Raw genomic sequence first — 17,004 nt, 5'->3', positions numbered from 1 at the left:
GTTGACACAAGGTCTTCTGATAATAAGGTTTTTTAAGCAAGATGAGAAAAATCAAGAAAACAAACTAGAAACTCTGAATTACAACTAATGACTCAATAATCACTATACTATAAACTCAAATCAAATTTCAAAATAATAATCCTAACAAGATCAAGAATAATAACAAATAAAAATAGCAATAAATAAACAATAAATGATAGGCTTGAATTTACATATTTGCGCTTCAACCGACATTAAAGAGAAGACATTAAAATGAGCATCCACGAAATACCCAGCAAAAAACGTATAATTGTCGGGTGTTTTCCGAAGCAACGTACAGTAATATAGCCAAATTGCTTCAAGCCCCCTGTTTCATGTTGGAAGTACGAGCTCAAGCAATAAAACTACAGCGAAGCCAACCAACAACAATCAAAAAAATTAAAATAATCCAATAAGTAAATTATTTTTCAATTATAAAGTTAACATTACACCTAGGTTTTTTTTTTTTTTCCAAAATAAAAGAATTTATATTCTTTTATATTCAACGCATTTTCTGAGTAAGTTATATCCGGCCCTGGCAGGAATAATAAACTCGAATCTCTTATAAAAACCTTTTCCTTATCCCTTTCAAAAACATAAACCATAAGAAAAAACCTCTGGACGACCATTGGACAGCACCGGCCGTAGCAAATGGAATGATCGTCATATCGTGGCAGCACCTTCCTCGGACACTCATATTTCATCCTCCTTTACCCGACATTTTAGCACCCAGGATGCCGAATTACACGACAGAGTTGAACGTATCATGCTCTTTTGATCCCTGAATTTGGAGAAGTCCGCGAACGACCACAGCCGGTAAAGTTGATACGTGCCCCAATTCGGGGCATGGATGCTCAGAAATACTGTCGTTTGCTGGCTGACATCAGATCTTCAATACAATGCATATGCACGCAATTGGAGTTTATGTGACCGGGCGGTGTTGAAAAGATGAGTCGATCGGTGGCGGATATAAGTTTATAATAACTGCATGGAAAGATGCCCCGCCAGGAAAATAAGTACGCAATTTGGGACTTCACACTGTTATTCAGGTGAATAAACCGAAATATAGCCAGGAGCCGGATGGCTTCCTCGATTGTGGACAAAGCAATGATAGGGATGCGCATCGCTTCCTCCCTTGTGGACAAAACAATGATAGCGATGCGGATGGAAAGATGAGGAATCCCATCGCCTAGATGAGGTCACATTTCAAGTCGATACGGTGAAAGAGGGCTCCTTGCTTCTCCGAGACATTGGGTATACGTTGTCACATTTCAAGTCGATACGGTGAAAGAGGGCTCCTTGCTTCTCCGAGACATTGGGTATACGTTGTCACATTTCAAGTCGATACGGTGAAAGAGGGCTCCTTGCTTCTCCGAGACATTGGGTATACGTTGTATTTTGAGTGTTTGACTGAAAGAGAGACAAAGAAGTACAAAGATTCAAAAAGAACCGGAAAAGGAAAAGAAAAAATACTTACGCATTTTATTTGTCCATGTTTGGGACCTCGAAGAGAACGCATTTTATTTGTCCATACTATTTTGAGCCCTCGAGGAGAACCACATGAACATGGTGTAATTTATGGTTTTTCCTTATTCTACTAAGTATCATGCATAAGCATTCATTAAGTATAGCAAAATGTAGCTATGAGATTTAACTATGGCCTTTTCTTTTCAATTTTAATTTTAGTTTGTCTTTGAAATTTATGTATTCATTATGGTTTTTCCTTCAAAATTTTGATGATTCTAGTTTGCTTTTCTCTCTCAATTTTATTCTAGTTTGTTTTAGAAATCTATGCATTTATTGTGCTATTTTGATATTTTAATGAATGGTATGTTTTTTTTGTTTCTTAATATTTAAATACAGTTGAGAAATTTTTTAGGATAATTTATTTTTTCCAATAAAATTATTCTTTTTCTCGGTTTTTTTTTATGAGATTTGAACCTAAGACTTAATAAGAATTAAGTCTCGCACAAACTATCTAATTTACATTTTATGAGGTTAATTCTCTTACTCGTCTATGATGAATGAGAGTTTTAAAACAAAACAAGTTGAAAAATTAAACATATTGAAAATACAAGAAATTTAGTAAAACTAGTATAACCATATATAGCTAGTAAACATTGATAGGAATCAGATGAATGAGAGAGTTTTAAAACAAAACAAGTTAAAAAATTAAACATATTGAAAATATATGAAATTTAGTAAAACTAGTATAACCATATATAGCTGGTAAACATCGAATGAATGAGAGAGTTTTAAAACAAAACAAGTTGAAAAATTAAACATATTGAAAATACAAGAAATTTAATAAAACTAATATAACCATATATTGCTAGTAAAGATTGATAGGAATCAAATCAGGCATCGAATCATTTACAACATGATACATCTTACATTGCTGAGATTTAAAAAAAAAATTACTTTGATTTAAATTATTATTATTATTATTAATTATAGAACAAAAGAAGAAGACTTATAAGTCAAAAGAGAAGTATACGAAAGAAGAGCCTCCGAGATCGTATGACAAGACTGTAGAAATTTTTGTTTTCCCACCCCGGTTTTCAGTTTCTCCTTATTTCTCCCATGTAGTTAAATGCTCATTCCCATAACCATACATTTAACAGACTGAAAAAAATAAATATTGCTGAAAACACAAATTCTAGAAATTTTTTCAGAATGCTGGAAATTGCAGAATTAAAAATCAGCAATCAAAAACAGCCATTAAAACACATTAAAACACTGATATTTTTGGTCAACTTGACCCTGGAAAAACCCCCTACAACTCTTGGGGAAAACCAGTTTGAGAGCTCTTCTTTATTTCTGAAAATTGCCTTTTTACAGTGAGAATTATTCAGCAAAAAATAAGCAAGCAAATTTACAACTTATCTCCTTTCTCGTGCCTCACAGCAATCTGGAAATTACAGCAAACAGGACAGCAATAAATGCTGTACGGCCTCCGTTTTGTGTGCAGAAAAATCAGCAAACTGCTCCTCGATTTTTGTGCAAAAATCTGTCTTTCACTATGTGCTGAATCAGCTGTACAAATCTGCTCAACTGCTGCCTTGGAATGTGTGCCAAGCTGCTGTCTCATTCTCCTCCCTGCTCAGAAATCTCTCTTGCTCTCTTGCTCTCCTTCTCCCAATCTGCTCATGAAAGAATGAATGACCTTTTCCTCCTTTAATATAACTCCAAGTGACTTTTGGGTGATCTAAGTGACTTTTGGGTGATCTCTAAATCCAATGGCTGAAATAGATTTAGATCAACGGCTGAGATTAAATGCTCATTTAAATCTCACTTTCTATTTTTTAATTCACCCCACTTTAATAAAGACCCACTTAGTCATTTATTTCCAAAGTCACTTTTCCTTTCTAATTTTTCATTGACTTTATAAAAGTCACTTTAAAATTAGACTTAATAACTTTATCACTTAAAGTCACTTTTAAATTAGATTTAACTTTATAAAATTATAAAGTCACTTTAGGAGAAAAATTAAATTCTTTTGGACACTTTTCCCTAGGCCAAAGATCAAAGCCTAAGGGAACCACCTGTCCTCCGGTACCAAATTTCAACACTTCCTCTTACCGAGGAAGGTGTTCCTCACCACACCCATCTTGTCCCTGAAGTAGACATGCTTGCCCCGTGGTAAGGCTTTGGTAAGGATATCTGCAACCTGCTCATCAGTGGAAATATACTCAAGCTTCACAGCTCCCTTCTGAACATAGTCTCTGATGAAATGATATCTGATCCCGATATGCTTTGACCTGTCATGAATTACTGGATTCTTCGTGAGTTTAATGCAACTCTGATTATCACAGTAAATCACTGAAGGTCTCAACGGCTGACCAAATAAGCCAAACAACATCTTGCGAAGCCAGATGGACTCACAACTAGCTAGACTGGCTGCCATATACTCTGCTTCCGCTGAACTCAGTGCTACTGACTGCTGCTTCCGGCTGAACCATGACACTACTGCTGAACCCAACCCAAAACAACACCCTGAAGTGCTCTTCCTATCAGAAGCACAACCTGCCCAATTAGAATCAGTGTATCCTGCCAATCTCACTCCATCTCCCTCCCTGTAGTCCAGACCATAATCCACTGTCCCCTGCAAGTACCGCAAAATGTGTTTTGCAGCCACCCAGTGAACCTTCCTAGGCTCACACATAAACTGACTCATCGTGTTGACTGCAAAACAGATATCTGGTCTAGTGTTGACCAAATACATCAAGGAACCAATCAGCTGCCTGTACAATGTGGGATCCACCAACTCGGAATCCGAAGCATGAAGCTTCTTTCAGTTGGTGATCATCGGTGTCGACATGGGTCTACAATCCTCCATGTGGAATCTGCTAAGGATGTCCACAATATACTTCCCCTGCCCCAGGAAGAAATGCCCCTCCTCCTGCCACACCTCCAAACCCAAAAAGTAATGCATCAAACCGATGTCCTTCATCTCAAACTCCGCTGCAAGATCTCTCTTGCGGTGTTCTATGAGTCTCTCTGCACCTGTAATGATCAAGTCATCCACATACAGCACCAGAATGAGAGGCTCCTCACCAATCACAATAAAGTAAAGGTTCGGATCTGCCTCACATTTTGTGAAACCCATCCCCTGCAAGTATGCATCTATCCTGGAGTACCAAGCTCTCGGAGCTTGCTTCAGGCCATAAAGGGCCTTCTTCAGTCTGCACACATGGGACTCCTTCCCATGCACCTCAAAGCCCTGTGGCTGCTCAATGTACACCTCCTCCTGTATGAAGCCATTGAGAAATGCGGTCTTCACATCCATCTGGTGGATCTTCCAACCCATCTCTGCTGCTATCGATATAATGGAGCGGATCGAAGTATATCGAGCCACGGGAGCGAAGGTCTCCTCATAATCAACTCCCTCTACCTGGGAGAACCCTCTAGCCACAAACCTCGCTTTGAATTTCTCAATGCTGCCATCTGCAGCATGCTTTACCTTGTAAAGCCATCTGGAAGTAACCACAGATTTGCCCTCAGGCCTCATCACCACCTCCCAAACATCATTCTTCATGATAGAAGAATACTCCTCCTGCATGGCCTCTCTCCAGACCTGCTGGCTAGATGCCTCCTCATAGCTAGAAGGCTCAGAGTCAAGGATGCTGGTAACCATCGCCATATAGCTACAAAACCTCTCAGGTGGTCTACTCTCTCTGACCGGCCTCTTCGGCTCAGCAACAGAGGTGGCATCTCTCATGGTGTCCTGAAGCCACTTGGGCTTCCTCTTCCCTGAGTGCACTTCTCCCACCGGAGAATGAAACTCCTCCTCCTCATCATCATCAGTAGCCTGAACTCCTGACTGTCTGTCTGCTGTCCTCCTGCCTGCACCTGAACCTGTAGAAGCTGAGGTACCATGTGAACTGTCCATCAGTGGACTCCCTAGTGAACTGCTCTGCATGCTGCCTGGAGCACCACCCCTCTGGCTTGATGAGCCACTGCTCACTGACGGACCTAACATCCTCATAGATGTACCTCCTGATCCTTCTGATCCCTGCCCACTGGATCCCTGCGACTGACTCAACTGCTGATGAGGGTCTGGCTGATCCAGATACTCTAACTCCCATGACCTCTTAAAGGCCCTGTCCTCCTCGAACTTCACATCCCGTCTGACAACAACTCTCCTCTGTGCAGGGATGTAAATCCGAAAGGCCTTTGAGGTCTCACTGTAGCCCACAAAGATACCCTTCTCTGCGGTGGGCTCTAGTTTGGTCCTCTTCTCCTTGGGTATATAGGAGTATGTAATGCATCCAAAGATATGAAGATGACCAATATCAAGCTTCTTCCCAGAGAAAGCCTCCTCCGGAGTCATGTGCCCCAAGGCACGATGCAGACTCCTGTTCTGCAAGTAAACAGCTGTGTTGCAGGCCTCTGCCCACAAGAACAATGACAACCCCTGATCATGTAACATGGCTTTGGCAGCCCCTATGATGGATCTGTTCTTCCTCTCTGCAACCCCGTTCTGCTGGTGGTTGTAAGGAACAGTGAACTCCCTCCTAATGCCTGCCTCCGCACAATAGTCAACAAACTCTCGAAGGGTGTACTCTCCTCCATTGTCCGACCTCAAGGACTTGATCTTTCGACCTGTCTGAGTCTCCACAAGAGCTCTGAACTCCTGAAACCGCTTGAAGACCTCACTCTTGGTCTTCAAAAAATAAATCCAGGTCCTCCTAGAGTGATCATCAATGAATAAAACATAGTACTCATATCCACTCAAGGAAATATGAGACATCTGACCGCTCACATCGGAATGAATCAAATCAAGTATCCCCGTCGCTCTGCTGTCACTGTTGAGAAAAGGGGATTTGGAAAACTTGCCCATCGCACAACCTCTGCAAGTATCAAAGTGATCAGTACTGAAATTTGGCACACCTGTAGTGATCTCCTGTAATGTCCTCAAGGCTCCATGATACATATGTCCCATCCTGCGGTGCCAAATCTCACACAGCTCAGAACTGCTAGCTCTGCTATCGGTACTACTGCTCAATGCCAAAAGGGGTTGGAATGCAAACTTGTACACCTTTGCATGGCGTACACCTATCACTCTAGCTGAATCAGCTGGAGTGCCCCTGGGATACATCAACACCTGTCCTCCCCTGAACAGTACGTCATATCCTCTGTCCTCCAAAGCTGAGACGGATATGAGGTTCTTCCTCATCCCTGGCACATAAAGAACCTCTGACACCTTCAAGGGAGGTTTGGACTCCCTCTGAAATGTCACTGTCCCCACCCCGACTGCTCTAACAACTCTGTCATCACCGAGTACTACCTCAATATTAGTGCCACTCTCTGAAAGCTCTGAGAAGTACTCACGGACTCCTGTCATATGACGTGAAGCCCCACTGTCCACATACCAGATACCTGAAGATGCTCCGCTAATCGAGGGAAAAGCATGCTCCCTCTGAACCTGTGTGGCAGGTGATCCTGCACTAGAGGACTCACATGTAGTGAACGCAAACTCCCGGTCAAAACGACCTGCAAAGTCCTCAATCTCAGCTGAAGCTGCCACATCCTGGTTCTTCCCCTTCTTCTTCTTCTTCTTCGGACACACAACTGCATAGTGTCCCATCTTCTGACAATTCCAACACTTCACCTTGGAATAGTCCTTCTGTGTGTTCCCCTGTTTACCTTTACCTTTGCCTTTGCCCCCACCACTGCTTGTGGAAGCCTGCTTCTTCCCTTTGCCTTTCTTGCCTCCTGCCACCAGTGCTACATCCTCATCCTGCTCAACTGGCTTGGCTACCCCAAGCTGACCTTTCCTGATCTCTGTCTGAATGCAATCATCCCAAAACCTCTCCCATGTGGGAAGGGTCTCACGTGCACAAACCTCATCAGCAAAGTTCAACCATGAACGGGGGAGGCCATTCACTGCAATCCGCACCAACTCAGTGGGTGGAATGGCCTCTTCAATCGATGCCAACTCATCTCTCACATTAGTAATCTTTGTGAGATATCCAGCTGCACTATCATTACCCATCTTAATGTTCTTCAGCTTCTCCTTCAGGACCATCTTCCGGTTCTCATTGGTACTCTGGTAGAGATTAGACAATGCTGTCCACATCTCATGGGCATTGCTCTTTCCTCTCACATGAGGAATGCAATGGTCTTTGATTCCGTCTAGAATCAACCTCTTACCCTTATTGTTCTTCTTTTTATACTCAGCCAACTGAGTAACATCAGTGGGCACAACAACAGGGTTTTGTGCGGTATGCACCATGATATCCCAGACTTCTGCCTCCTCAAAGATACTCTGCATTCTCTCCTTCCAAACGCTGTAATTTATATGCCCATCTAGCCTATCCTCCACCCTCAATCCCAATGACATCCTGCTGTCCTAAAACTGAAAAATAGCACTGCTGTAGTAAAGATAAAACTGTTGTTTATGAAAAAATCAGCTTGCTGGAATTTTCTGAGTGAAAAATCAGCAACTGTAATTTTTCCTTTTGCTGTCCCAAACTGCCCTTCAGCACTCAAGCTCCAATACCATGTAGAAATTTCTGTTTTCCCACCCCGGTTTTTAGTTTCTCCTTATTTCTCCCATGTAGTTAAATGCCCATTCCCATAACCATACATTTAATAGACTGAAAAAAATAAATATTGCTGAAAACACAAATTCTGGAAATTTTTTCAGAATGCTGGAAATTGCAGAATTAAAAATCAGCAATCAAAAACAGCCATTAAAACACATTAAAACACTGATATTTTTGGTCAACTTGACCCTGGAAAAACCCCCTACAACTCTTGGGGAAAACCAGTTTGAAAGTTCTTCTTTATTTCTGAAAATTGCCTTTTTACAGTGAGAATTATTCAGCAAAAAATCAGCAAGCAAATTTACAACTTATCTCCTTTCCCGTGCCTCACAGCAATCTGGAAATTACAGCAAACATGACAGCAATAAATGCTATACGGCCTCCGTTTTGTGTGCAGAAAAATCAGCAAACTGCTCCTCGATTTTTGTGCAAAAATCTGCCTTTCACTATGTGCTGAATCAGCTGTACAAATCTGCTCAACTGCTGCCTTGGAATGTGTGCCAAGCTGCTATCTCCTTCTCCTCCCTGCTCAGAAATCTCTCTTGCTCTCTTGCTCTCCTTCTCCCAATCTGCTCATGAAAGAATGAATGATCTTTTCCTCCTTTAATATAACTCCAAGTGACTTTTGGGTGATCCAAGTGACTTTTGGGTGATCTCTAAATCCAATGGCTGAAATAGATTTAGATCAATGGCTGAGATTAAATGCTCATTTAAATCTCACTTTCTATTTTTTAATTCACCCCACTTTAATAAAGACCCACTTAGTCATTTATTTCCAAAGTCACTTTTCCTTTCTAATTTTTTATTGACTTTATAAAAGTCACTTTAAAATTAGACTTAATAACTTTATCACTTAAAGTCACTTTTAAATTAGATTTAACTTTATAAAATTATAAAGTCACTTTAGGAGAAAAATTAAATTCTTTTGGACACTTTTCCCTAGGCCAAAGATCAAAGCCTAAGGGAACCACCTGTCCTCCGGTACCAAATTTCAACAAAGACGAAGACGAAGAAGCCCTTGAAGTGTTGGATATGTGAGGAACCACATATGGTGAAGAATTGTCCTTCAAGATCAACAGTGGAAGCAATTGCACAATCCAATGTGAAGAAGAAGAAAGAAGAAACTTTCGTTGGAGTTATGCAGATTTGGGGAACTGCAGTGGCTACATAAGCGATCTCATGAAGAGATCCCGAAAGGAACCAATTCGAATATGTGGAGATGAAGATTGGGAAAGGCATTGTTCTCACTATGGTGGATAGTGGTGCAACTAACTTCATGAGTGAAGATATTGTGAGGAAGATTGGGCTGGAATTTATACTAGTTCAGGCACAATTGAAAGCGGTGAATTCTCGACCTAATTCTGTGATTGATGTAGCTGAGAAGGTCGATGTGACGTTAGGTGAATGGACAAGGAAGGTCGATTTCACAGTGGTGCGGATAGATGACTATGAAGCTGTGCTAGGCATGGAATTTATGAAGCAATTTGAAGTTATGATAGTTCCACACATGAAGAAGTTGTACATTTATGACGAGCGTGAGGAAGCACCCATTGGTATACCAACCATAGGGGCTATGAGAGCCGAATGTAAGTTGACAGCGATGAATGTGGAGGAGGTGAAGCGAGATGAGGAAGTATATAAGAGATTGTCTTATACAGAGGAAAAACTTATGGAGTGATCACAAGTGATTAGAGCATTGTCTGATAGTATCTTGGATCTATGAAGCAGACTAGCAGCAATGGAGAAGGATGAGGATGCTAGACCAGACGATCAGTGGGAGCGTCGGGAAGCATACTTCCAAAGATTAGAGGTGGAAGATCCTAATAGGTGGATTGAGCTGATACGCAAGGAAGAGGGAGAGCCTTTGGCCTCCACTTCCTCCCACTCTTCTTAGACTAACATGGTGATGAGGCTCATTGTTATCTGCTCATGGAAGTGAGTCTCCAACATTTTGAGCAGACATCTGGGGTGAGATGGACATGATTGGCAGCAAGTGCAGAGATGAGTCATGATGATGTAGAGGCATGCATTCTTATGGAAGCGATGTATGGTTGGATTAGCTACCCAACTAGTCACCAACATGAGGGGTACCAACACATGATTTTCTTGCAGAGTTTATCATATCTATGGCATGAGGCAGGTCAAAGGTGGGCACATCTCGATACCCATACACATATTTGTGTCAACTTATAGTCTCGGTGATGGTGGTTGCCGAGATGATGTTGTCAAGGATGACAACTGTTTAGAGTGGGGGAGTATCGCACGCCCACGAGTTGCCATTTATGATGTGCGATGGGTCATGACATGACTTTCGGTTAAAGGCGACGAGTCGGCATGTGCGACGAGCTAGACGTTCGGTTAAATGTACCTACGCGAACATGCAACGAGTTGTGATGATGGGATGAGTTGGGTGGTCGGTTAAACGCGCCTGAGACATGAGTTGCAACGAGCGAACACGGGGGTCGAAAAACCAAACGACGAAATTTGGCTAAGTGTGGTGAAGTCCAATGAGTTTAATGGAGGGTCAAAAAACTGAGTGGGTTGGTCGAGTCGACGTATGGTTGGGACGAGCCGAATTAACTTGGTGGTCTGATGATCGAATTACATGGTCGACCTGGGTAGGCCGAACCATCATTATCCATGGGAGAAACATATATATATGGGGTGAACGCATAGAGGAGAAACCAAGCGAGTCACATCTAAGCATAACCAAGACGAATTGGCAGCGAGGAGGACAAGCACATAAGATTGGGCAAAGGTGTAGGCGCACAGAGGTTCGAAACACCAAAGCCGCAAAACCGCAGGAAAACTGAGCGCAGGTCGAAGGTTGGGCGAACGAGCCGCAGGTGGCAAGTTGAGCGAAGGGTCGCGAGCTCTAACCGCAAGGTGAGATGCCGTAGCACATGGGCGCACCCCTCCGGAAGTCTGGATGGAGGTAGGAGGAGGTTTTGAATGATGAGCGAGCAGAGTTTTTGAACCGAGCAGGAGGAGTTTGTGAACAACGAGTGGGAAAAGTTGTGAACAACAAGCCAGGCAGAGTTGTGAGTAGACGCGTCGGGGCGAAGGTGAACGGATGAGAAGGAGGCGAGTTGAATAATGAACGGGTGAAGTGTGGGAGCGCTCCTGCCCGCGAGTGGTGTGACACAACACGATAGTGCGCGCGAAGGCAAACACGGGTGCAGAGGTGACAATTTGGGCACCCTGCCCAACGACAAGTCAGGTAGGCGACCCGAGGGCGAGAGCACTCCTACTCGAGCATGAGTCAAGCTGAGGCAACGCTGAAAGAAGGCCGAGTTGGTGAATTTGGCATTTGTGAAGGTGAATTTTGGGGTTGCCTTATAAAGGCTGAATATTGTAAATACTTGTAAAAATTGTATTGTTATATTTATTTGGCCATACTCGAACTAGAGAGTTGCCCCTCCCTTTGAAAGAAGTATTAATCTGTTGTGCATACTTTTAATGATGATGATGATGAGTGTTTCCACTGTGTAAAAATAATGATGGATGCTTAGTAAAAGTTGAAAAATATTCTAAGTATTGAATGTTAGGCATAGTCCATACTTGAGAGTATTGGTGAAAAGAAATTGGGTAGCAGTGCCAGACCTACCTATGTGCGGTTGAAAGACCACTGTTAGGATAGGGGCGTGATAGGTATGGTATGGATAATTTTTAAAGTCCACTAGGTCTTGGATAGATAGTGATTGGGTGCTTTGTTAAGGCACTCCTTGATGTGAAGTCACCGATTCAATTCCCCATCCGGATTAGGGTGATATATTGGACATGATGAAGATATAGTCTTGCCAAACTTAATTATAGAGAACTAAATATAGTTTTTCTTTCTAATTAAATACTTCTTATTATTACTATTCATTAAAATTGGTATATTTTTATGGGCTTTACAATGTAATACATTGATAATGACATGCCTATACATCCTTAGTGTGAGTGTGCTTCAAAATTTAATCACTTCAGACACTTCTTCGTATCCCTGGTCCTGCGAAGAGAAAACCATTCAATATCACAATGATAATTAGCGATAACATTGGTGTAGACAATAAAAACTCTTCAACTCTATTTTAATCCATGCTGAATTCAAATTACTAATGACTTCATTCTATTCGACTCGAAAAATAGAATACACTAAAATAATAAATAAAATGTGAGAGATGAATATTTTGAAATCTTTAAAGCTATTGAAAGACAAGAAACCTCTAAAACTACTCACCCAAAAAAATGAAAGGCAACAAAACTCCAAAACTTGCACCTATAACCAACTACTAACAAAAATAAAAACATAAATCAAGAAGCAAACATAACACAAGAAGCGAGATCTCACTCTCTATCATTTATGACCACATTTAGTCTATCATCCCATCGAGATTATCACGATAAAATTTATTACATGTGAGTTAGATAAAAGCTTAAATAGTATATTTACTAAATGGATGATGATTGTAAAATTTTCCACCACATATATATTTTTGTTTAATTATAAATTACTGGTGGTAACTACAATCCTATGTATAAATGTTTATAGAAATTTCTACCAATATAATATTAATGCGGGAAAAATTAACTCTTTACTTTGTTTATTACTTAGTGATCATTTCAATTTTTCTTATTATTAATAATGATTCTTTACTTCCCATAATTGATGTTGCAAATTTAAACAAAATAACAAAATCCAAAATCCAATATTGAATTAAATCAAACAAATTATTTTATAAATATTTTTTTTTAATAACAATAACTATTCTTTGTATTAATTCTGCGTGGTTGTGGTAAAATACACTGGATATTTGTAATTCATATACATCTATGGGCTTTACTTTGATTATTTGTAGACAGATAATCCATGCCCAGTTGTTCGTGATCACTACAAAAAGATTCAGATACAATACTCTTATTTATTCTACAAGAGTATACCCGAAAAAATTGAGACAAGATGAAAACACAAAAAAACAATGATTACATTTGACGATTAAGCATTTAGATCAACAGGGCAATTTAAATCAATGCCCGAGTTCTAGACTTTTGAAGGGGTGCTTTGTTCTTCTAGGTGGGTGCTTGACTTCGGCATCTGGAGATGGAGATCCTTGATCATGTTGCGTAGCGTTTTGACCTCATCCTCAAGCCTCACAATTTTCTTGTGTTTGGCCTCTATTACATCACAATTTTCACAGGCCACCACAATTTGATGGTGCAATAAAACATTAAGGTCGAAGAGCTCTGATTTAATCTCTGTGATCTCCTGAGCACATTAGACACATACCGCAGGAGTTACGGACCAAGATATGTTGTTCTCGACCCATTGTGAGATTACCCACATTAGTTTCCACCACCTTGCCTGAGCGTGCACGTTGGCTACCCTAGGTTCCTGTAATCATCCTCTCAGAACACCATTGTAATGCAAAGAAAGCACATAAGGTGGAGGAGAGGGAATGCAACTCATGTTGTGGCTTGTCATGTATTGAAACCCATAGAGCTCGCTGGGACGAGCTAGAGCACCTAAGCAGGGAGACACAGTCCAAAAGGAAGGTGACAAACTCGCACCTTTGAGACTCTCTTGGGTTCTTCTCACCAAGAGGATGAAACTCAATCCAACCAGAATTGTAGATGGTAAGCAGAATGGGAAATCATAGACAACCCAAATGAAATTTGCAGTAGTTTCCATGTAGATACATCATGTGATAGAGCAGAGACGAACTAGAACCTCCAGGATCCCAATGTGGTGCCATCATTTCCTAAGAGGTGAGAGAGCTTCAATTACTTGTAGCCAGGAATTGGAGCGGTTGGACTGTTTAGTCTAAGCTGAGAGGAGTAAATGCAGCATGAAGGATGAGAGGACTCGAGGATTCGCAGGGTGAACAACTTCAAATTCCTACGCTTAACTGAGGATCTGACGTAGGTAGTGTCACGTGGGAGGGAGAATGAGGGCTGCATGCTAGGAGAGAGAGATAATGCTTCATCATGTAGGCGAGTGGTGGGAGGGATAGGATTACCTCACAATGATACTAGCCAACCATATATGAGGGGTATAATTAGATGCCTTGGGATCCAGGGATATATACCATAAATGCCATGGATGGATGGGGATAGGAGGGGATACATAAAGGGACTAAGAATGGGGGTAGTTAGGGCATGGGAAAAAACTAGGGACCCCATTAACTTCCCATTCTCTTTTATTTAAGCGGAAAGCTATGTTTGTCATCGAGTCAGCCTCTGAGTTGATGTTTCTAATAATATGCCAACTCACGAACTACCAAAGGTGAGGAGAATACTTTGAGCAAGTTGGAGGGCTGGTTTAGATTATTTTCTTTAACAAGGGAGATGTTTCTTAAGTTTCTAATTACAAAAAAAGAGTCTCCCAAAATTGTAATGTTGTTACCTTCATTTTTCTAGGCTAAGAGGAGCCCTATATACAAGCCATAAACCTTAAACCTCAGCTTGATTATATCATTTTACCTAGACCCAAGCTTATTTATCCACTATTATTCCTTCTCAATTGTAGAGAATCGCTTCCTCGTGCTACCCCTAATTACTTTTTAAATATTAACATTTTCATTAAATGTTTATTCTACAAATTTATTTTAATGTTTCTTTTAAAATATTTATTCTTGAAGTTTAAAGAAATAAGAAAATTCAAAATCAATATTGAATTAAATCAACCATTTTTTTAAACACTGGTAACATCATTTAATGTTTATTTTAATCAATTTATTTAGTCTAATTAATGAGGAGGCTAAAGCTAAATATTTAGGAAGGATGTCCATTTTATTAATAATATAATTTAGTGAAAAATATCTTAAAAATATCTTACTCGATTATTTAAAATTTGTGATTTTTAAATTTTGATTTATTACGAAATTAAAAAACTAATATGAATATAATAAAAGTATAGAATTTTAATGTATGCTTCGAACCCTCCTACTTTATTTTATAGTTGAGAAAGAGTACACAAGAAAATAGCTTTGCTTCTCTTTTCGCCTCTACAGAAGAACCCTCATGCAAATACACAATTGAACTATTGAACTAGAGATTGACAGAAAAACCCACAATTGAACTATTGAACTAGAGATTGACAGAAAAACCCAGATGCGAATACACAATTGAACAACCCTCATGCAAATACACAATTGAACTATTGAACTAGAGATTGACAGAAAAACCCAGATGCAAATACACAATTGAACTGTTCAACTAGAAATTTACCTAGATGCAAATACACAATTGAATTGTTCAACTAGAGATTAACTTCGCTTAAATTTAAGGTACACTCTCAAACCCCAAGATTGCTTTGAAAAGGTTTAAACAAAGTCTCTCAAATATAATTACACAATTTAAAAAAAAAACTTATCATCTATTATTTTCACAATTTGATCATGCTAGGTGCCCACACGGCCTGCTCTTTTAAGTAAAGAACTTTCCGTCATTACTTCCCAGCCACAGAACAGCTAAAATATAGTTTTCGAAATAGGCGGGATGTACATTTCTGTCTAGAAGCTCCTCTGTGACTTGTACGATTGAAGCTTCAGAAGCCGCGCTATTGCAAAGATCATGGTTGGATAGCAACCCTATACAAAACCCAAAACTAAGCATTTTTCGTCTTATCAAAGTCTTGCCCTTCAGATACTAAATTTCTCAAGAAGATCGAACTCCTCACCTCTGAATTTTTTCAAACAGAATTACTAATACACAACCAGCATCTGCGACCTTCAAAACGACGGACTAATTGGGTTATACAATTCATTCTCCGCATCTTCATTCTTAGATGGGCTGTGGTAATTAACGCACATAATTAAAAGTTAAAACCCCGTCTGGTCTCCAGAGCTCAACAGCGAGGCAGCGTGTACTTCTGTCCTTCCATCAATCCCTTATGCTTCGGTTCGCAACGTGTGGGCAAACGCTCACAGATGTGAGCCAGCGACTGAAGATTGCATTTAACAATGGTATCCACGAAGAGGCACGTATCACTGGGGCTATTCCCCTCCGGCACGTCCACCACGTACGACTCAATCACCAGGGTCTCGTTCTTCCTGTCCACGGTGCGGGCCTCATGAACTGTGGTGAAGGACTGATAGTTTTTAAGGCGGTGCTCTCCTCCAACGACTCTGAAGCTCAGAACGTGGTGATCGTCGTCCAGAATCTCAAGCCGTTCAGTGCTGCTCTTCGCTGGAAGTCCGGAGACCACGCGAAGCTCTCTTGTACTCCCCACGGTGCCATCACCCTGCATGGAGCAGCTACGGATGAAATGCTTGTACGTCTGTGGTTTGTCGAAGCGCCGCACCACGGACCAGACGTCCTCAACTGTTGCTCGAATCCACCGCATGACCACGGAAGAGAAGTGGCCGTCGCTAACGGAATGTTTGTGATATCGTTCCACCACGTTCCTCAGGTACTCATATTCCTTCTCCATCACCAGGCATTGCAGCATCTCGGACACCAGATTGGCCGGCCGTGTGTACCGTATCGAGCCCGTTTCATCAGTAATATTTGAGATATCTGAAAATGGCCACAGCTGGTGGGAAGGAGACATGCTCGAATTCGAGGCTTCGATGCTCAAAACTAGTGTTTTCCACTCGCAGATATGAGATCAGTTCAATGCAAATACAGGCAATCGGACTTTCTGGGTACCAGCCAACGCGGAATGTCTATATATATGTCGATTGTGGGCGGTTAGAAATTTTAATGATTTCACGGTAGTGATAGCTATCCAAAATAAAGGAAGTTCGCAAATCGAGCGCCACTATGTTGTTCTTCACGTGAATAAGTGGGGAAAAAGTGTGAAGCGGATGGCTACCTCCCTTGTGGACAAATCAAGGAGAGTCATGCGCATGGAGGGATTGTGAATCCCATCGGGTGTCACATTCCATGTGGAATCCCCACCGACAATCAGCGACCAACGAGCCTTGGTCCTCCAGGTGGGCTTCATTGG

The 17,004-nt window shown here is 41.0% G+C and overlaps 1 pseudogene; it reads right to left on the bottom strand.

Moving 5' to 3' along the window:
* Nucleotides 1-15,900: 15,900 nt before the first annotated feature.
* Nucleotides 15,901-16,686, bottom strand: LOC149160762 (abscisic acid receptor PYL8 pseudogene; annotated as a pseudogene).
* Between the last annotated feature and the right edge of the window lie 318 nt (nt 16,687-17,004).

This window comes from Pinus tabuliformis, chromosome 5_2, assembly GCF_031772625.1.
Source record: "Pinus tabuliformis cultivar Carrire ecotype Pingquan chromosome 5_2, CPIR1, whole genome shotgun sequence".
In the NCBI taxonomy this organism is placed as follows: Eukaryota; Viridiplantae; Streptophyta; class Pinopsida; order Pinales; family Pinaceae; genus Pinus; species Pinus tabuliformis.
This window is presented reverse-complemented; position numbering and strand designations above follow the sequence as displayed.